Here is a 17,520-nt window from a genome sequence, read left to right as displayed (position 1 = left end):
GGGGACAAATACAGGCGGCACTGCGGCACGAGTCACGGACAAGTGTAAAGGAGAACAAACGCTTGTTCGAAATGTCAGAAATGGTACTTAAAAATAAGCGCCGTACATACAAACAAAAAAGTGCAAGAAATCGGGGACATCAAAAAAGAAAGGGTCAGAACAAGCAATAATTGATTGAACCGGACAGCATCATTTGTCCTTTCCAACTGCGTTTACATATACCGGCGACTCATGCATGAGTACACTAAGTGGGCTTGAAAGCAGCCCACGAAAGCTTTACGGGTTGAGGCTGCCTATCGACGTTATCTTCATCTGCGCACGACATGCCTCGCGAAGCTTCATCAATAAATGCGTTCACGCACGCTTCCGGGTGCGCATTGACGGTGGGAAAGGATCATTAGTGGCATCACCGTGTAAACATAACGCCGCGGGGCGGCCATCGATTGATCACCCCGTTCGGCTACTTTTCGACTGCGGAAGAGAACGGACGGCGCCGCTTTGCAACCATTACTACCCGTCGCGGGAGTGACCTCAAACGGATGCTCCCACGACGACTCGTAAAAACGCCGGTAAAGTTTTGTAAGGGTCGCGTTTGTGTCCCTGTGCGTGGAGCGACACTGAAGGAAACGTTTGGCCTGTGCAGCGTGATTCCGTTTGAACTGCTTTGGTTACTGTTTTTTCGAGTGCGTCTAACGAAGTTCTTTGACAAGCTGGGCGGAAAGAGCTTACGCTAAAAAGGTAAGCCCTTGTGGTCTTGTTAATGCAGATATAAATGGGTTGTCTTATTACATCACGTTAGGTCTCGCGGCTGCCCCTTCCTTTGGCACAAGAGCAGGAGAAGCTAAGCTCATTTCTGTTTTTGTAAGCGGACCAGCCATGACGATAATAGCGCCGCATTCTATCACACATTCGGATATTCGGAATTTCGGATATTGGGCTTAAGATTTCCTTTCAGGAAAACAGAAAAACTGCCTAAAAAAATCGTATATTTAGCAAACAGCAAGCTTTTGCCCCACACAGTTTAGCGAGGTAACCTTGTGTGAATAATCAGAAAGTTTGCCAAGTAAATCGTCAAAAAAAGTTGCTGTAGATAAATTTTAATACCGGTAGTCTGTTCGCCTTTTCACGAGCCCCACTAAAAACAACCCCACGCGGTACATGAACTTAAAGCAAGGCTTCATCTACAACGCTAACTTATCATAAAATTGCAATATAAATCCGTCGAATCTGGAGTCATTAGACATGGAAGTAATGAGGTGTACTGAAAAGCAGGGCACGATATCCAAATTTCACAATATAGCTATCGTACTTGCGTTGTCCCGCTGGTGGTTTATTTTTAATTTATTTACTTTGTTCTTGTAGGAAGTAATTTCCGCTGGTATTTAGTGACGCAGGAACGGGAGAAAGGCGCAAAATTTTTGAGTTGAAGGGTTAGGGGAACAGATGAGGCCACTGACTCTGCCCATATCATTGAAGAACATCTACGGATAAATGTTATTCTGTCGCAAGTGGTGTACCAATTTAACTCGCACGGCTGCGACATCTGCTCACGCCACAATGATCGGCCTATTTTCTATCCTTATGAAAAAAAGCTACATAAAGCAGTTGGAAAATTGCTAGAGAGTGTCCGCTGCGTCTATAGGTGCAGTTTTGGAATTTCGATTTAACTCTTTGCTTCCCGTTGATGTACTTTTTGCCTGTTCCCCCTAGAAATGAATCCTGCGCACGCCACGCTGTTTGTCGGTATTTTATTTTTAAAGGATGCATGTCAACTTGCATTCTGAACCGACAGGCCCGCGCATGACCGTCTCGACAGAATGTTGTTTCCTGGCGCGTTTATGTGATGTTCTTGCACTCGTTCATATATGTCACTGCGAAAATGTCAGGACACTAGCCCCTATGGACGTATGAGGACATGCAGTTGTAGTGACTGTCAACATTTTTCTGGCATTGTGCTCAAAATTTCACGGTTGTTTTAATGCCGGAAACCCTAGGCCCCTCATGATATTAATCAACAAAGGGGAGATGAGGCATTTTCCGTAAACAGGAACGGGTTGAGGTACCGCTTCGTACGACTACGCTTCGCGTCAGATGAGTGAAGCAATGCGTAGCCATATTGCGCAGTTTATTTCTTTTTTTTTTGGTCCCAACAAAAATTCTGAATCCTGGGTACACCGTCTTATTGTTTTATTTGCTGCACTCAGAAGAGTTAATATGCTAATGACAATGCCAAAGCCACTCTCGCGGTGAAGATGTTCCGTAGAGCGCCCTACTTGTATTAAAAGGCAGGACTCAGTAGCAAAATAATACCCCCCGTGGGGCACGGTGTGGTAGCGTACTTATACCTATATTCACGACCTGGTTGAGTAGCGGGGCCACTTTCATGGCGCATTAAAGCTGTTTTAAAGTTAGAAGTTAGTGTTCGGCTTCTTCTACGTTAACCCTAGCTTTGCGTTCGCTGATAACATTGGCAGTACCTGCTCACGGTGTTAAATGTCGCCCGGTGGAGTTGCAGCACGCGTGTCCCACGTGAGAGCGGACGCCATCCCCATGACGTGGACAGTGGAACAAGGCAAACATATAGTCTGCACGTTTGAACGTACTTTTCCTTGGAACGAATACATGTAAACTGCCATTAAAAAATGGAAAGTAAACCCGAACATAGTTTACACGCCGTAGTTATCAGCTTAGTTATCTGCCTGCGTTCAAATTCACTTCAATGTAACGCCATTAGAAATCGTTCGAGTTGAGGCTTTACAAAAAGGGGCTCGACATGCGCTATGCTGTATAGCGTTCGGGCTACGGAATGAAGCAAACCACAAGAGGGCACCATGCGACTAAATGTCCTGCACACGGATGTTTCTGTTTTGTGAGACCATAAGAACAACATCCGCCCAATTAAGGATCAACTCATGCTCTTGTGCTCAAATAATCGTCACCGCAGCCACTGAACCAACGCGGCAATTGAAGTGACGAGTTCTACAACTTTCACCCTCAAATCCCGGTACTGTCAGGGAGGGGGAAATGCATATGAGGAAATGCCGAAGTCGCCTGCAGTAATACGCGCGGAATTCTTTCCTGTAACTTGACTGAAATATTGGTACTACAACAAAGCAAAGGCTGCCTGAAATCAGCACCATACGCAGTGCTACTTTGATCTAAATTTGAAGTCCCCAGCATTCATGACGGTTGCGTAAACGGCTTATTTGGACCGACTTCGGCGAGTGTTAACGGCAAGATGCGTCAACGCCCAAAAAGTACCCATTCGCGCAGGCTGATCAGCGCAGGTAAAGACGGCGATGAAAATGCGTTCCTTACGAACGCTTGTGCCTTGTGTGGTTTCCGTCAGACCGTGTCAATGTCAAGCTGAAACGAGATGAACGAGTCTAACCCGAAGTTTCTAACCAAAGTTTCTTAAACAGAAGTTCAGTTTTCTATCCTCCAAATAACCATTTATTTGTATAATCGAGGTCCTGTGTTATCTTCAGTACTCAAGTGCACTTTTCTATCGGGTTTACAAAGTGGACAGCGACGAATCTCTATGGAGGCTGGATCATTCTATTCCGGGATATTGATAAAGGATTTCACATAGTGGTGTGATGGCCTCGGAGCATTTGTGCGTTGCATCTGAATAACGGTAATTATGCCGATAGATTATTTGTGCGGAGACGTAATGCTAATTGCTTGGAAACGCCACCAACAAGCAAATTGATCGAGTCATCCACATCACCATGGCTGTACCTTTGCTTTATTCGCGTTTTCTGAGCCCGAAGCAAGTACACTGTAGCACTTACTGTATCCCACGTAAGGTTCAAGCTAACCTAATAGAGGCAGTGTTTCTGGCATAACGTTTGATATCCAGTTTTACATGTGCAAAACCTACTGTTATGTCCACCTGTCATACTCACCACGAAGTTATCTGCCCACAACAGCTCTAAAAAATGAACTGCACAAGACGTGATGACCAGAGATGTAGAAGTATAATGCAAGCCAAGTTGAAAAGACAAAAAAAAAAAAGCTGAACATATAAAAAATAAAACCTGAAACCTACAGCCGCCCCGAGCGTCGAGTAATCACATTTTGCTAGCGAGTGGAGAATTGCTGGAAACTCGTCTCGCTGCAAGAGAAGGGGTAGGGAGACTGGGTGTGCGGGCGACACGCCAGCCTGCCCGTATCTTATACTTTTAGCTTCGCCCTGCCTGTTTTCCATTTGCCGGCGTCAGTGTCGCTAGCTCCCTTCCATCCCGATTTCCGGCCGACTTCTTCTTCCCCACCTCGTTCCTCCACCTCGTGCGGCTCCCCCTTTCCCGTTTCTCCCCCTTTCCCAACGCCGGGAGCGCTTCGTTCCCGTCTTCCCTCTTTTCGATGTCGCGGCTGCCTCGCTTTACGACGCGGCAGCCAATAGCATCCCGGCGTTTCCATGGGTTCCGCTTGCGAGTCGATCAAGCCCCCACCGCTTCTCCCGTCGGCTCGGCTCGCTTCCCAGCAGTTCTCCCCCTCTTTTTCCGCTGTTTTATCTTTCCTTTGCTTTCTAACCACTTGCAAGGAAGGCAAGGGCGTGCAGGGTTCCCTTCTTACACCGGCCATTTTGCCTTTCCTGCGCTCCGCTGTCGGTGCCGTGTCACTTTGTCTCTTTTCACTTTGTCGGCTACGTATCTTGCGTTGACAGTGTCTGGGTAGCGGGGAGGATAGAATTCACATCCAATATCACCGAGCCCAACTGTACCGCGCCACGCCAGCCGGTAGGGCGAGGCTGCAGCAAGCACAGGGAATGTGTGGTGCAGACGAAGAGCTGGAGGGACAGCCACAGCGGTGAACTTTAGAAGACACGTAACTTTCGATGGTCCGCAAGACGAAGAAAATCGTCCATTTACATAAAAAAACCATTTCACTTTAGCTGAATTTTGATGCACTTAAGCCAACTCTACAGGGTGCGAATTTCACCTGCAAAGGCGCAGCTGCGGTTCCACTCGTGCGGCAAAACGATCTATTTTTCCATTTTTAACTGCTGCTACAAGTTTCCAAATGCAAAGCGCTGTTCACATGAGACGTTCCACTGTTCCAAACATTTGGCAATTCGCCACAGCAACGAGAACAGGCCGTTTTGTCGCACGAGCGGCGCCGCAGCTGCGAATTCGCAGGCGAAATTCGCAAAATGTAGAACGGGCTTTATACGAGTTAGCTAGGCACGAATATTAAGGATAAATTACGCGAAAACTGAAGTTGACGCTCGCAAGGTTCATTTTCGATTTTTTTTTGTAACATCGGTGCTCGTTAGGAAACATCTCTTCATAATGATAACAATAACCAGGTTAAAAGTGCTATCTCTGTAGACACCTTAAGCGGAAGTATGTAGTTCCAGTCAGTACCTCTACTTCTAAGCTCTGCTTAGAAAGTGTAGCTGCTAGAGAAAACTGAGTACATGTTGTTGGGTTAGTTGGTTGAATAGAAAAACTGCGCGTCAAAGTCAAGACTAGTACAAAAGAGGACGGACTGAGCCCGTCCTGTCCCCTTTGTACTCGTCTTGGCTTTGAAGCGCAGTTTATTTACCCTTAAAACAGGGAGAACTCGTACGCTCCATTGCGCAAGGCATGCTTGCTGGTAGCCAGATTACGTCAACGAAGAGATTGATGACGTATATATGCTATTGTATCTGAAACAGAAGGTTTGCGGCAAGCGTGTGCGCGTTAGAGCAACAAGCGCCTCCCGCACCTTTAGAAGAAACGTCAGAAGAAGCCAACGCAAGAGCTTCTGTGTGTAGCTCTTTCGTTCCTTTGTGAAACAGTCAAGACTCGATGTGAAAACCGATCGTCTTTCACGTTGGAGAAACGCTGCATTTTCTGCAGACAACGCTTCTTTTGACTGACTATTGAAGACGTATATAGTTCAACAGACAATGTATAGCTGCACAATGGTGCGTTGATGAGTATGCGGCTGCTCACGGTGGAGGTACACCTTCAATTCGTGAACGTTATGAATGAGATGTATGAAAGGTATATGCCCCGTCTCTGCCTCGCACGCATCGATTTGCCGCGAGAATAGGCCATATTGCGCACACACGTTTTTTTATGTATCAATTTGGCCTGGAACGAGAGTAAGTGCCATAAAAGTAAAACCAGAAGAAACGGTCGTTTATTTTTACGAGCCTTTCTCTGGTCGTCATCCTCAAAACCGGGCCGGAAGTCTGCCCAACAACTCGCCCGCTTACGTACAGTGCGGCACGTATACGAAACAAAACAGAAGAACGCGGGAAGTGCCTGAATTTGTCACGATGCGGTTTCAAGAGCAACTTATAGTGCGGTCAAATAACTCACGCTCTCCATTGTGCAGGAGGCGCATTTGGGCACATCGCGGCTGGTTGCGAACGTAGCCTGTGTGTAATAACCTCTTCCCCATCTCTCTCTCTTTCTGTCACACGCGTTCCCTCTTTGCATCTCTCCTTTTCTATGCGTGTGCACTCTTCTTCCTCTTGGCATTATACGAGCTCTTTACGTGCCGAATGCTCTACAGGGGGAAGCGTATGAAATATGGGGGACCGTTGGTGTCAACACAAACTGTTTGCGCCTTGATGCTCCGCCACTGCAGAATTCTCACGCGTGACAATTGAGTATGAAGTCTGCGCACAATGCCCCCCCCCCTCCCCTCGCCTCCCCCCTCCTCCCTCCAGTTTTCGTGGCAAAACCTAAACGAAAATGCATTTTTTGCAGAGAAAACCGCAACAAAAGAGCAAGATGGAAATCGAGCTGCGTTGAATGCGGTGGATATTTAAAGTCCAGTCATCAGGCTCCATTCTTCTTTTTGGCCTGGTGCGATGGCGGTATAGCGGAGGAAGAGGTGCCGCATATATTGGTAGCTGGAAATGTGGTTTACGGTTTGCATCCTGGATATAAATTCCACTTCGCTGCGTGCCGGATCCATTAAAGGAGGGAGAGCACGTGGCGGCTCCTCGTGTTCCATCAAACGCGCTTGCGTCGGTTCCTGCTGGTCGCTTCCAATTGGTTGGCATACGCTTCCTTCTTTACTCTCAACTCTATACTTGCGATTGTTCCGGCTTTTTGCAAATTTGGCTCGACGTCAAATATTGTAGCCTCGCGTGACTCTTGCCGAAATCTGCATGCGGCGCTGGACATTCTCGGCGGTGCTCTTATATTACAGGAAAGTTGCAGCCAGCATGGCCTTGCGTAGTGTTTAGGCCTAATCGCATAATATCTCTTTCTTTACGGCGACGCAGAGACCGCTTTCGTGACCATTAAGAGCCAGGGCGTAACCATTCAAGAGCCAAGTACGGCAGGACAGCCTGAGGAACAAATTTCGTTACCTTAAAGGAGTACTGACACGAAATTTTTATGTTACGTTTTTTTCGCTGCTATGCGCGCCTACCAGCCCACTAATCATAGAATGACAGATTAGACGGTCGAGCGCAGCGTAAACATTCATTTACGGCGTCGTTTATTCGTGCCAGTTTCGGTTTCGACAAAAAAACGCCGAGCGGCCGCCATGACAGCATGTATGACATGGCGTCACCATTCTTGCCGTATCGCTGCCTCTCTGGAAGCGCGCGCGAGCGAGCGCACGCGCGCGCCCAGACCGGCCGAGGTCTTCGCCGTCCCCACAGGCCCGGGCAGCATGACGTCAGTCCCAAAACCATGACGTGTACACACGCCCGAGCAGCGCGCGCCAACCACAGCCAGCGCGTCGGCTTCGTCACGGGAGCCCCGACGTCGGCAGTTTGTGGCACGTAGCAGATGATGTCACGTCGGCCCGCTCTGGGCTTTCTCGTGCGGGCGAAGATTAAAATGAATTTTAAATATGTTTCGCTGAACGATTGCTGTTGAAACTTGCTGGGAGATATCTCCTGATAAAAAGGAAGCGTTTTACATAGTTATCTCAGCTTTGAAATTTCGTGTCAGTACTCCTTTAAGAAATGAACCTTTAGATCTTCATTTCCATAGTCTGCACATGCGCGTGAATATAGTTTACAGTTCAGTTAAAGTACGCGGCCTCCTATGAAGCTGCACTATAAAGCAACGAAAAGCTATCCGGACCGGACTGGTTCACAAAATTTTATATGTTTAGCGAAGAAAGTTCGCTTAACCATGGCTAGTTCTAACCAGACAATCTAACAATTGGCTACACTGAAGAGGAGGAGGAATAACATTTATTTTTAAGGGAAAGGAGAGGGGGAAAGGAGAGTGGGTGGTGGACACAGAAAAAAAAATTTAGTCTATTCTACGCTGTAACGTCGCAGAGAGAAGCAATCCTAATTTCCAGGGATAAAGTTGTCAGAACTTTGTTATTTTCCGAGTATCGGACTCATCCAGCTTTCCGACAGTAAACAGAGGCTTAGCGTTTCCAACAGGAATTTTTTAATAACAACACTTTCCACTTTTTTGCTGCCTGTTGTTAGCAACGAAGTCTCCAGCAATAAAAAAATCCCAGCTGTAATTTACCAACAAATAGGATTTCAAAAAATCACACAGTCATCGTGCTAGCAGCCCTAAGAGGCGCTAGGTATTAAATACAGCTAATACCCTGGCTGTGCATGCACGCGTGCGTTCGACATTGAGCCCGTACACTGCAAGGTTACTTATTTCTCTTTGCTGTCAGACGACAGCACGAACAGAATTGGTCACGCAGAAAATGAGAACAATTTTTGAGCTCCTCGTCCAAGTATTGAAGTATTTAGCAATTTTCAATTCCATCGTAAATATGAAGATTTCGATAAAGGCGAAAAAACATGCCCGAATAGAAATAAGACTACGAAAGTTACACACCGCATTTAAAGCAGAAGGAATTGCTCGCATTCTGTCATCTTAATAGGCGTCCCTGTGCTTAGTTTTATTTTAGAAAATTTTGGGCATTTTCTAACATTTCAGTGTCAAAAACTCCCACCTCCCCTCGCGGGAACCCCTGTGTAGATGCGACGCATAGGGGGTTCACGTTGAAGCGTTGGACCGCGGAGGAACGGCGCTGGAACGATGGAGCGGAGTGGCGCAAGCACCGCGTTTTATAGCGCGCATAACGGTGAGGGGACGCGCCGGCGCCAGTGCGTCTGCCGCGGCTATGACGCGACACAATCCAACACAATCAACTTTAATCCAATCCAATCCAAATCCAAATCCAAATCCAAATCCAAATCCAAATCCAAGCCAAGCCAAGCCAAGCCAAGCCAAGCCAAGCCAAGCCAAGCCAATCGAATCCAATCCAATGCCCCTCGCGAGAGAGTGTTCGCTATCGGAGAGGAGAGGGGGTGAGCGGCGGAGAGCGCAGCTGGCGCGGCGAGGAGAATGGGGGAGGGGTGGACGCCGACAACGCCGGATGGATGCAGGGACAAGGCGAGTGAATGAGATGCGTTTGCATCTAAAACGAATTTTCCTTCGAACCATTGTTCGTTTCATTTGGTGAAAATGGAGCAGTCTCAACGGAAAGAAAAGTAGCACGTTATTTAGGCTGCTTAAGAAATCATGCACCCATCCACGTATCGACGGCGATTGTTGAACGCGAAGCTTTCTCGTGACTGATTCTTTTGTTGTCGTCTGAGTTTTCCAAACTGCTTTCGCCATGTCGAAATGTAGAAATCGGTTGTATACGCCGGCTTCGCAACGCGAGGGACCCAGGTTTGATTCCGGCCACCGGAAGCGTTTTAGATGCGAAGCATCTCTTGCTCGGGGGGCGTCCGTGCCCCGTCCGCAGCGCCTCTATGATGATTGCGGCAGGATGCCCCTAGGGACTGGCCAACCAAACAATCCACCACGAGATAGTTTCGCGTTCAACCACCGTCGTCATCTTCCCGTAGGGGAACCGCTGAAGAAGAAGAAGGAGAATAAGACAAAGCTACGAAGAGGAGGGCGTGTACGTTGCTCTCAGCCGGTGCACCAACGTCAACAACCTTTACCTCACCAACGCTGACGGAGACTACCGATTCTACCACAGAGACGACAACATCGACAAAAGCATGATGGACGAATTTCGGCGCCTCGAGAACCACCGCCTACTCACCGTAACACAACAGTACTTGCGTGCCTTTTCCACCGGTGTGGACCCGGACGCGGAATTCCCTCTGGCGCCACTAAACACCACATCACTCAAAATAACGGCAACACAATGGAACCACACGGAACCCCCGTGATGCTTCGCATCCTCATCAGGGTTCCCCACGGGAAGATGGTGTGACTTTTTTTTTCTTTCACTTCGGCGTTTTCACGTACAGACGCTGTCAGTGAAAACATTAAAGCTTCGCTTTAAAAAACCCCGGGGCTGGCCAAGCTAGAAGTCCCGCTCCTCTGACAAGCGTACCTACAATGCTGAGTTTTGCGGTACTGCAGTGGTGTAATAGACCGGACATGTGTAGATGCAGCAAGTAATGTTAACTTCATTCGTCGATATTTATGGGTACGGGACTACGGGATGAAACAAGCAGGTGAAGTGTATGACAAGCGTAGTATATTTACATCCGTCCATGGCAGTCAGAATTTCTGACTGTTCATGTTCGGCCGGGTCGCCCCAGTAGGTGCAGCAGTTTCGGCGAAGGAGTCAAGCTTCAATTTTGTGTCCCCCGCGATGACGACGCGCCAATTTTTGAAGCAATGCTATATGCCTTTTCACAGGGTATTTTTTAATTGAAAATATACGCCACAGTAGCCCTCTTTGCCAGTTAGCTTGAGGAACCACTCAACAGACACTGGAACCTGGTTATGCCATAGCTTTTTAAAGGAAAAGTGATCCGTGAAATGCATGACATCATTCCTGGTGATCAAACGTTTAGATAAACGTCCGAAGATCTATATTTCATGTTTCCCAGCAAGGTCTTTTCGCGCTAAATTCATGGAAGGCCAATTATCTCCTCCTAACACTGAAGGTACAAATACTTAGTGCCGGAACCAAGTCGGACCCAATTTCTTGAACTTCCCGAAGCTGACAAGGGTTTTTTTATTATTTACAGCAATATTTAAAAAGACTCTCGTCAATGTCGCCAATTTTTCGATGTTAGGCATGATATTGAGGTGGCAATTGTGACATCTCACAAGTTATTAGGGTACCGATTGCTGAGAACCCAGTCAATTCATAACTTGTTAAATAATTCGTGGGCATATGCGGCATTTGTCAGAATGAACCATTGTACCGCAAAGTTTTGGAAGGGGCTAAAACGTCTTCTTTATTCTTGAAAGTTATTCGCTGAATATAGAGTTTGTAACTTTCCCGTATTGCAACATACCAAGCTAAGCGACTGAAGAGACACAATTCCCTCAGCAAGTTTAACATGTCCAACATGTCCAAAAGGGTAAGCCTATAGCTCCGCCGAAAGCAATATCGAACACGTGCACTCGCACCTCGCTGCACCTGGTGCCCCACGAGAGATAAAAAAAAAGCTGCCGCAGTTGAATTTTTGTCCGCGGACTGGCACCCAGGAGGTCGTTTCTTAGAGTACAAGCGTCAAAAGACCGGGTACCTGCGCCTGTACTACACAGAGGCTTATCCTTTGGCATGGCCACGGAACCGAGTAACAAAGGTGGTTATTCTATTAGGAGGGATTGTGTTTTTACACTATGAAGCCAAAAGACATATAGTGATCTAAATCTGTCGGCACATCTTGTGTTAGTGCGGTATTCTTTCAGCTATAATAAAAGCAACCGAACCCAGCTCCACTTTCAATTCTCCCTGAGACGCACAGTTCCTGCCGCACTTTTTTTACCAAGGAGAGTGACAACCATGGTGACTTAGGCACATCTGTCTTGTAGTCTCCACGTGCGTTCTTTATTCCTCTTTTCCCCGCGGGGCTTCTCAGAACTACCTCGAGCGAAGGTACAGCGGCTCCCTTTGTCCGAGGACGAATTATTAATCCCATTTGGGCTGCCGGGGGATAGGCACCGTGACAGACACGACCTCTGCGGTGGCAACGCAACAGTTTTGGGGTCACCTTCGGGATTACCTGCGAACCTGAGCGTCGGCATGTTTACCGTTATGGAAACCAGGAGCGGAAAAAGAGAGGAAAAAAAAAAAACACATCGCCTCTCTGTGCGCAGGCTCGGCAACAGAAAGAATCTTGGCCATGGATCTCGGGACGAATTATGAACCGTTAGCATCTCGGGGTCACCTTGCCCTGCCCCACAATGCGGGCGCCCCAACCGCTAACACAATGAGGTGAAGGAACCTTGAGGACATGTTTTCACTGCGTCTACTATTTTTTTTTTTTTCATATTTCTTCTGAGCGAAGCGGCCCCCCATTGCGCAATCCCGATTCAATTTCCAGGAGGGGTCCGTCCCTTCTCTTTCGGGGGGACCTGGTGTGGTCCAATGGCGCGGCCCCGAACGATCGAAGCTTGGCATAAACTAGCTGATTTGTGTATGCAGCCGCTCCCGATGCCTCTTTAGAGAAAGGTCGGGCACATGTGGTGCAGTCTGAGGATATAGGAGTCTGCCTAAGCGGACCTGCCTCGAGGCCACAACACTCAGTTCGCCGGCGCTCAAGGTGTTGCTTTATCCCGTGTAATCCACACCTCTGAAGCACAGGTTGCACTCCTCTTGTCAGTGCTTTCATCTACGCTTAGCGAATTCACCTCATGAATTCTGTGCCTTTCGTTGCCTTGAAACCTTTTATTTCTTGCAGCCATTAATGTTTGGGACGCTATTTTTAATGCTGTGCTGTTGTGGAGGTGCTTTTGTGAAGTGAAACCTGGGTCCGAAACCCAGGTTTCACACGTTGTTCCGTAGCAGAGACATAAATTTGTAAAAAATGGATGGGGTTAATTACCACGCTGATTATAAGCGCCATGTGCGCGATAATGTTAGCAACCTGGCCAGTGCCGGATTAGGAAACTTTGGGGCCCGGGGCTACTGCGTCCTTGGGGCCCTGATGATGATGATGATGATGAAAGCGAAAATTTTCGAAGCCTGTGTTATGCTCTCTGATCAGTGATAAATTATACATAATTTTAGCTTTCCGGAAACTAATTTATTGGCTTGATGTCTAGTATTATATAACGGTTTTTATCAGGCGTAAAAGTTAGTATGGTTTGATTGCCGGTCCATCACAGATTTACAATTAATCGAAGCGCCGTGCCGGCCTGCACACGCCATGGTACAGAAGGGTATTTTCTTACAAGAAGCATATTTTATTAGGCCTGTAAGGTTTTAGTTTTATTGTAAAGTTCTCCACCTGCATATATGGGAGGGCTCAAAGTCCGCGCAGGCAGCTGTCACTCTCAGACATCTGCCAAACAGTTAGCCGACACGGCGTACTGGCCAATATCCTGTAGGTTACCCGCGCAGACGAGAAAGCACGCGGCGGTTAGAACACGCGCCGCATTTGAAGGAGGTTGGGGGGGGGTCTCAGACGTGTTGCACAACGCAACCTACGATTAGCACAAAGACGATAAGCAGAAAATTTTCGCTTTTTGGGCTGGGGAGCGGTCCGTTTCGCCCGTGGGTTAGCGCATGGCCGTCGAACTTTCAGCGGCGATGAACTGTTGCGCAGCTGTGATGGTCTTGCTAGTCGGCAAGCCGTTACACATTAACGGGTCCCCTTTGGGTTGGAGAGAGGGAGGTGAGCACGAGAGATGGCATCAGACAACAGTTTAATAGGGATAGAATGTCTCTGCTCAGCCCCGCGCTGCTGCTACCATCGGTGCCGTGCAACATTTCCAAGTCAGTAGTTCGTTGTCGATCGGTAGTGTCGTTGTGTGGTCGTAACTGGCAGTGGAAACACGCTGAAGCTTCTCGTCTAAATTCGGGGTCTACGATGGAGGCGAGTATGGGTGGACCTCCCGTTTTCGAGTCCTCAACGCGTCTGCCGCGTCCACTGTTTTTCCCGGGCTCCTTCGGGGGTTCCTCTCCTCCTTCCACCACGCCCGAGCGGGACCAGATCTGCGGGCCGCCCTTTGGTCCGCGCCGTCCGCCGGCTCATTACAAAGCGAAAAGCACCCACGGGGACAAACAGCTTAGCGTCCCAGAGTCGCGGCAGAGGTCCGCTTTCAAGATGGCATCGAAGGGGCCGCACGCAGGATGCGTTTTTTTAAGTGGACACAGCTTTCGTCATCCCGAAAGGAAACAGACGTTGTTGTTGCTTTGTTTGGCGTCCACGCCTGAGCCTGCAGATTCCCCAGCTCGCAGGGAGCTATAGGGTCGTGCTGGCCCGGCGGCCTCTACGTCCACATGGAGTGGCGCCTAGAGAATTACGCTACGAATAAAGTCGCCCGGACATGTAGCTTCCGCAACGCTCGTTACTCAGAGAGCCTGCAGAGGCTACAGCAAACACACACACATAGAGAGAGAGAGAGAGAGAGAGAGAGAGAGAGAGAGAGAGAGAGAGAGAGAGAGAGAGAGAGAGAGAGAGAGAGAGTAAACGTTTATTAATACGACCCATGTCCGGGTCCTCGTTGACGCGGGCTGAAGCCGAACGACCGCGTGAATGGCCTACACAACCTTTGAACATTTAAATAACTACATATACGCTGACCATTCAGCGAGAAATATCGAGTCGATATCAATCACGCTTATGCGATTCAACTAATCCACTAGCTTTATTGAACGGGTCGTCATCGCAATGAACTTCCTTGTCAAGCAGTATACATTGAAATTTCTAGCAGAAACTGTGTATGAGCCCGTAGGGCAGTGCTTAAGTTGTAAATAATTACTTATAACATCCCTCAGGCTTAAACAATTTGCAATGTTCTTCAGACATTATTTCAATATTCGCATGCCTGACCCTATCTTGTACCGAAACGTGCGCGCGCTGAAACGTCCGCGTACTTCGATGTCCGTGTACCGAAAAGACTACCAAAACCACCTGTGCCGAAAAAGACCGGAGCCGAGCTCAGGGCCTTTTTAAATGCAGAGCATTTCTTTAACTCACGATGTCACCCGGCGTTGGCGTGCCTCGGCGTCCGCAACAGCCGTTCCAGGTGCGCCCTCTCCCCCACTCCTCCTCTCCCGCATCACGCTACCCTCCTCGCTCTCAACAACAGGTCCGCACCCCTCCCCCTACACTAAATAAAAAAATAATACTTACCGGCGCCTGGTTTCGATCCCACGACCATGCGGGCGGAACGCAATGTACATGGTGATCTACCCACTGCGCCACAAAGCCGACACAGAATGGAAGGCTACGAACGCGCCTTATATCCTTGACTCATTCAAACTACGTCAAGAAGCTGCTGATACAACGCATTCACTACCTGTGGGCGGAACGCGAGGTACACGGTGCTCTTCCCACTGCGCCACAAAACCGACACAGAATGAAAGGCTACGAACGCGCCTTATATCCTTGACTCATTCAAACTACGTCAAGAAGCTGCTGATACAACGCATTCACTACTACCAACTCCCCCGAACACTAAACGTTAACGCAATACACCCACCCCCTATGCGACGCATTTACTCGAGTCCCCCTCGCGGGGAGATGGGCCCTTTTTATGTGGCTTCTTAGGCCCGGTCAAGCTGTGTACCCACGACTTTTGGTGCAATATGTCTTCTCATAAACCTTGAGAAAACAATGAAGAGGAGTAGGAATAACTACATTAAATTGAAATAAACTCGAAGGTTGTGAACCATAACGTGAGGGGCCCACCGCTCCTCCCCACCTGTCACAAGTTAGTCAGCTTCGGTGTGAAGGTGAGGTTGACGCTCCTGCCTTCAACTTTCAATGCGAGCAGCGAGCACACTCAAGGTATTTTTTTTTCATATGATCGAGCGGGGCCCCTGACAGCTGGGGGCCCGGGGCTGCAGCCCCCGTAGCCACCCCCTTAATCCGGCCCTGAACCTGGCCATCTTTTCACTTGGTTCAAAATGTCATAATCGGGTCGTTCCTGTATTCAACCTCAGCAAGTAACTCTTGCTTTAGACAGAAATTGGTCGGGATATTTGATTAGCGAGCTTGAGGGAGCACCGCAGTTTGTTAGCTAATATGCCACTATGGCGGAAAAGTAGTTAGTACAAAGGCTCTGTTGGTGGGCCATAAACGTTATGGACTTTTGAATAGAACAACGATTTGCCATGACTAGCATTCCTGCAACGATAAATTTTTGCTAAATAAAACATGTCAAAGGGCATAAAAGAGACAGCAGCAACACAGAAGAGCATACGAGCCACAAGCACGATCGGTGCAGTAGTTAAGGCGACAGAATCGCACCTGTACCACAGTTTTTTTTTTTTTTTTTTTGTTGTTGGGACAGAATTTGTTATACTTTTAGAAATGTTTCATTTGACCGCTTACAACCTTAACCAGCAACGTATTTTTGCTCATGCTTAGCACTGACGAAGTGTGTAAAAAATATTTGCACATTTTCCTGCCTGCATTCCATTATTACGACAGTTCAATTAGTGTGATTTTTCGGAATGCATTCAATTAACGTCTTGTGGGCACGCGTCGCAGAGTAATTGCTCATATCATCACCAGTGTTAATTAGTAGCTAAGGAAAAAGAATTGCAGAAACTGTGAAGAGGCATTGTCGAATAAATGCTTCAGATACTTTGCATGTACCGAGCCATTCAAGGCTGATTTCACTACCCCACACACACACATGCATTGCTGCATAATTTTTTTTAGGTTTCAAGTAAACAGTTTGTTACTCCACCGGAGTAAGAGGGCCCTAGGGGCTTTTATTAATTACCAATTCTAATTAATAATTCTATAATTTAGTAATTACAAATGCCCCATGTATCTGTATGCAGCGTCATACACCAAAACCCCTTATAGTCCGCCTCACTACTATGCACAAGTGCTTTATTAGGAAGTCGTTATTTAAGAGGAAATTAAGGGATCGTATGAAGACAGGAAAGCCCCAAGGACATATATTAAGTGCCTCCTTAATACCCCACGTGTTTCTACAGCTATCCATTGCGCCCCTTTAAAGTTGGCTTCACTCTATATAGATATCATTGCAGGAAAGACAGTGTTAGGGCTCTGATGTTTTTTTATTTATGCAGTTATTTCGTCTGTTGATACAACTATTTTGTATGTTTATATTTCATAAGTTGAGAATTTACTTTGCGGTTGCGAGTTCTGTTTCTGTATTCCAGCCCCTCGTCTCTTGTTGTGAGGTGAGCTACCCTCCATTTGGACCCTATATCGGTGATCGCTAATGATCCTTAGACGTTTTCGATTATTTTGTGATCCGGGACACTACACCCCGCCTCACAGCCGAAATGTAGCTTCCCGCATGAGAGCCCAATTATTTTTATGAATAGGCGCATGCGCTCCGGAGGGCGTTTTATTACCCATAGCTACGAGAGAAAATCTTGTCATTTACTGTGGGCGTTCCCTGGTTCGGGTGCCTTGGACTTTGACTTATAATATGTTTGCTTGAAGCGATTTTCTTCATTCCCGCATGGTCATTATTGAGATGTGCGATATATTTGTGTGTGTCTAATTTGCACGAGTGCGCACAGTGCATGCCATCTGAAGAGCCTGCATGCAACGATATATGAGCGGCGTTAGCAATATCTTTCCTAAAATTTCAAGATTCCTTTTCTTTTTTTGAATGCCTAGCCTTCCTTTCCGAGTACACCCCCCAACCATAACCG

At 47.6% G+C, this 17,520-nt stretch overlaps 1 protein-coding gene and 1 long non-coding RNA gene across 2 annotated transcripts in view; one reads left to right on the top strand and one right to left on the bottom strand.

The window, feature by feature from the left end:
- The window catches only part of LOC144178907 (uncharacterized), a 134,248-nt gene that overhangs the window by 656 nt on the left and 116,072 nt on the right, over positions 1-17,520 (bottom strand). The gene's annotated exons all lie outside the window — the stretch shown is intronic.
- Positions 379-17,520, top strand: part of LOC144178906 (homeotic protein ultrabithorax-like) — a 394,614-nt gene continuing 377,472 nt past the window's right edge. The window contains exon 1 of the transcript XR_013324095.1: positions 379-738. The gene's annotated coding sequence lies outside the window, so the exon portion shown is untranslated. The remainder of the gene's footprint in view (positions 739-17,520) is intronic.

This window comes from Haemaphysalis longicornis, unplaced genomic scaffold (assembly GCF_048455015.1).
Source record: "Haemaphysalis longicornis isolate Haplotype H1 unplaced genomic scaffold, Haemaphysalis longicornis Haplotype H1 scaffold_4, whole genome shotgun sequence".
Classification (NCBI taxonomy): Eukaryota; Metazoa; Arthropoda; class Arachnida; order Ixodida; family Ixodidae; genus Haemaphysalis; species Haemaphysalis longicornis.
The sequence above is the reverse complement of the archived record's forward strand: the minus strand, read 5'-3'. Positions and strand labels throughout refer to the sequence as shown.